The sequence below is a fragment of the Eucalyptus grandis genome, chromosome 11 (assembly GCF_016545825.1).
Source record: "Eucalyptus grandis isolate ANBG69807.140 chromosome 11, ASM1654582v1, whole genome shotgun sequence".
In the NCBI taxonomy this organism is placed as follows: Eukaryota; Viridiplantae; Streptophyta; class Magnoliopsida; order Myrtales; family Myrtaceae; genus Eucalyptus; species Eucalyptus grandis.
In genome coordinates this window covers 34,872,289-34,877,302 of record NC_052622.1, presented here as the reverse complement: position 1 = coordinate 34,877,302, position 5,014 = coordinate 34,872,289, and the positions used below count along the sequence as shown (strand labels likewise).

Sequence of the window (5,014 nt, the reverse complement as noted above, 5' to 3'; positions counted from 1 at the left end):
TTGAAGTGCTACAATTTATAAAATATGTATTTCATAACCACAAAAAGCCACGTCATCTTATACATTTTTACCAAACTGGCTCTACTAATTTTGAAAGGGAAAGACCAAGAACAAAGAGTCAACGTCAAGTCTTCGGGCATTAATTATTGCCGACGATACCTAATCCACGACGGGTGGTCCTGGTCAAGCAGGCTAGAAAAACTCACTCTTTGCACGGATATCGTGAAAAACAGAATATAACACGTGTTTTTCATTTTTATCTTTTGTACAATTTATTTTCGATTTGCTCTTAATCCGACTTTTATATGGATATTTCCTTTTTACTTTCTCTTGTTCATTAAATTTTTGCATCGAGTACATAAATACTGATGCGTACCTGTATTTTTCAATCTTTTTTATTTCAAATTCTTTTCATTTACCTTGCTTGAATTTTTTTGCAACTTTACAGTGACTTTCTACATTTATATATGTTAATATTTTTATTTAGACTCTTTTATATTGTTGCATCGATTTCACTGGCAAATTATTTTGGTTATGTCCTTACTTTTGTTATCAACGTAAGTACATTGTCAATAAGTATGATATACAAAAAGGGGGGAAAAGAAATGGTGAACTCGTACCGACTCAGGATTGGAAGGAAAAAATACACTTATCGAAGCTAAATCGCCTGGTGCCAATCGTGACCACTAGCTCATACAGCCAGCTGCATTGTCTATTTTCGACAGCCGTGAAGCAACTTTTTATGAGAGCATCTTAATCTCTCTTTCTGCTGGCAACCCACTTCATCAAATACTTTACATGGCCAGCCCGACCACATTTTTTCCCATTACTTTCCTCACTGGCAATGAGTTGAACTGAATGAGTCTGGAAACGTCAAAGGTTTTGGTGGAATGCTAGACTGCGTATCGGAGGACAGTGTTGAACTGGAGGAAGTGCCTAAGGCTTGAGGAAGGCTCGTGTGGAGGTTGATACCAGAGCTTTCTTCTTCTCCATGGCTAGTTGGTTCCCATTGCTCCACGAGGGGATGCAAAATATTGACAATGTGGCCCATGTCCGGTCTCTGGAACGGTTCCTCAGCAGTGCAATGACGAGCCAGCTCAGCAACTTTGATTATACTCTCTAAGGTTTCTTCATCGGGGTCAAGAGTGTGGTCGATAGCTTTCAGGATGTTTTCCTTATCGATCAGAACTCTACGGAACCAAGTGACCAAGTGCGCCCTCTCATCTGGCATGGTGTTGTCTAATGCTTTTCTACCGGTAATGATCTCCATCAAGACAGCACCAAATGCGTAAACGTCCACCTTTGTAGTTACCCTTCCAGTGGCTGTACGGACAGAAAAAGACCCATACAAAGTTCAATGCAATTTCATCGATAAGGAAAAGAAAAGCCTCTGCTCAGATTTCATGTTAAGAGAAGCTAAAAGCGCCCCAAGAATGGGTAACATAAAGAAGTCACCCTTGGTTTCTAATCAACAATTTGTAGTCAGGTGATTTCACTATCCCCCTAATGTGGATCAGAGCAATTGAATTGACTTAGATATTTTAACAGCAATCGTGCACATTTGAGTTAATTAATGCGTGCTGATCAATGAGGTGAAAACATAGATATAAAGTCCACTAGTTCGTCTGCAGGACTCCTATCCATTATTACTACTGAAAGATATCACACTTATGTAATCTCGATGAAAGAAACAATAGAGATCAATTTACCTAATGCATATTCAGGAGCTAAATACCCAAAAGTTCCAGCCAACTGTGTCTGCATGGAATACTTCCCATCAGGAACATTTTTAACCAAACCAAAGTCAGCAACTTTGGCTCTCATGTCATCTTCCAGCAGTATGTTTACTGGCTTCAAATCCCTATGGATAAATTTTTGTTGGGCTAAACTGTGCAGGTATTCCACTCCTCTAGCAACATCCAAAGCAATGGTCACCCTTTGCTTCCAAGTCAGAGGTGCATACCCCTTCTCTTGCCACTCGAACAGATGTTGCGCGAGAGTCCCTTGTGGCATATATTCATACACTAAAAGCCTCTCATCACCTTTGATACAATACCCTAAAAGCATGACTAAATGCCTATGCCTCACTTTTGTAAGTACTGCAATCTCAGCTTGGAATCCCTTCATTCCCTTCGTGCCCATTGCCCCAGATTCCATTCTTTTAACAGCAATTTTGGTGCCATCATGCAACTCCCCTTTGTAAACAACACCAAAACCACCTCTTCCTAAAATGTTCTCTTCACTAAAATTACAAGTCGCTTGTCTAAGGACTTCAATTGAAATTTTAACATTTCCTCCTTTAAGAACGGGAAAATCACTATGGTCCCCACTGCTTTGGCTATGCAATTCACTTGGAAGCCCACCATAACCATTCATACCATTCCCGGCCCCATTCTTAGCTACTTCCATCCCAATTTCCGGATTGTCTACACTATTAAATTTCCTGTGTCGTCGGATGATGTAACGGAATTTGTACAAGACAAGCAACACCACCACGATGAAAATAAGGACACCTACGACAACAGCAGCAATTACACCATCTGAAAGTGAAGAACCATTTGACGATCCAGGTGAGCCACCATCAGTCGAATTCGTCCCTGAACCACCGCTGCCTCAGCCACCAGTGTCCGTTTTACCAATTAATGGATTACCAATAGTAGTCAATTTCACTGAGGCTGGGAAAACCGGTATCGACCCATTGAGATTATTGTTCGACACATCAAGAACCTGAAGCTGAGTCAGCGTAGTCAAGCTTTCCGGAATAGACCCAGTAAGATTATTGTCGTTGAACAGCAACGTTTGGAGCAAGGTGAGATTCGCAAATGCAGGCGAGATGGTCCCACTAAACCCCCGCTTCGAGAAAATAACAGAGGTCACATTCTTCCCCTGGCAAGAAATGGCACTCTAGCTGCCGTTGCAAGCATCATTCCCAGTCCAAGAATCCGCCAGCGTGATCGGATACCCCAACGCACTGGCCACCTCAAGCAACGTAGTAACCTGTGGGTCGCAAGGGCCCGGCGCACTGTTGCAAAAGCTATTGGTACCCCCGTAGGTAACGCTAATTCCACTGCTATTACTAGGGACGGGACCCTGCAACTTATTGTTATCCAAGGACACCTCCTTCAAGCCGGGGAGTGCCAACAGCGAGGCGGGCACAAGCCCAGTGAACTGGTTGTAGCTAAGCTGGAGATCGAGCAAATTAGTGCATTGCGAGAGATCGGGGATCGGACCTGTGAACTGGTTGTTCTGGAGCCAGACCCGGCTCAGCTGGGTCATCCCGGCCAACACGCTGATGCCGCCGGAAAGCCCCATCGCCTGGTTGTCGAGCCAGAGGTCGTGGATCGATGAACTGCCGAAGGAGGAGGGGAGGGGCCCGGTGAGGTTGTTGTAGGAGAGCCTCAGACTCCTCAGGTTAGGGAGGGTTCCGAGGAAGTCCGGGATCGTGCCGGTGATGTTGGCGTTGTTGGCGTAGAGGATAGTCAGGGACGTCGAGGCGTTGAGCTCGGCCGGGATCTGCCAGGAGGGGAGGTCGAGATTGTCGGTGAGGCTGAGGGTGTAGAGGCTGGTGAGGCCCTGGAAGGCGCCGGAGGTGATGGAGGTGAAGTGGTTGCTGTCGAGGAAGATAAACTGGAGGGAGGCGAGGCCGGCGAAGGAAGGGACGGCGCCGGAGAGTAAGTTGCTCTGGAGTAAGAGGCCTTGGAGCTGGGAGAGGGAGGAAAGATCTGAGGGGAGGGCGCCGGAGAGGAAGGCGGAAGAGAGGTCTATGACGGTGACTCGCGAGGAGGAGTCGCAGTTGACGCCTTTCCAGTTGCAGTAGGTCTGGCTCGAGGACCAGCCCGACGGCTTGAGGGCGGCGAGGATCTCGGCCATGACGGCGGAGTCGTCGGCGGAGACGGCGGAGGCGGCGAGGAAGAGGAGGAGGAGGAGGAGGAGGAAGGGGGCCGGAGAGCGGAGGCTCCCTGCGGCCATTGTCGACGGCGTTGCTGTGGGTCTAGAGAGAGAGAGAGAGAGAGAGGCGTAAGCACTAAGCAGAGCGGGTGGGATGCGTGGAGATGGAAACAGAGGAAGTCTCGGTCGTTCTCTGTTTGTTCTCCTACGAGGCGAGAGAAAAAAAACCCAGCAAATTCAAGTGAGGTGAGATTTTTTGAGCGGGAGTGTTACGTATTTACTGAGGAGCAGGTCTTATGAACAAGAGAAGGACGCGAGGGAGAGCGGCATCACCCGGGAAAATGGGGTCCAACAATGTAGGAAACACGTGGACGCATCGTACACGTCAGCAAATCTCAGTCTCCAATTTTCTTATTATATATATATTTTTCGGTAATTGATATATATTTTTAATTTACCCCGCTTTTACCATTCCTTGCTCCCTACTCCCCGAGAAGCCGCATCTTTACCCTCCGATGCTTGAAGTACTCAAAAGAATTTTGATTTCAACCTTCTCAATATTATATTATAACAAGTTATGTATTATTTTTTTCAAAACAGTATTTTATTGATGAGCTTGAGAATTTTGCCTTTTTGTAGGCACCCTTGCCTCTCTCCTCCCATTAAATTTGAGAAATTGGGGAAATAAAAGAGGAAATCATTGGTGAAAAATTCTAGAAGAATCCGAAATCCGCAATGATTAGGAGGATGGGACGAATTTGCAAGTAATGTGGAAAAGGGGGAAGTATAATGCGAAACTCAGTGGCCAAGAATGTGTTGTCCGTTAGTCAAAATAAGAGAATATTCAATTTCGATGCTTTTCTTTTTTCTTGACTTTGCTAATGAGAAATCAATTAGGATTAATTTTCAGTCATTCTTTTATGATGTGATACTATCTGTTTGTTAAATAAACAGAAAATCCAGGAAAAAAATTGAAATTAAGGGTGTGTTTGTTTTGAAAAGAATATCACTTGAAAAATATTTTCTTAAAAATAATCATTTGTATTGCTTACAATAATGAACAAGCGAAAAGTATCTTCATTATCCATGAAAATGTTTAGTTATAAATTATTATCAATTTAACTAA

At 44.5% G+C, this 5,014-nt stretch overlaps 1 pseudogene; it reads right to left on the bottom strand.

Annotated features, from left to right (window-relative positions):
- Window positions 1-526: 526 nt before the first annotated feature.
- LOC104414209 lies at window positions 527-4,058 on the bottom strand (annotated as a pseudogene).
- Between the last annotated feature and the right edge of the window lie 956 nt (window positions 4,059-5,014).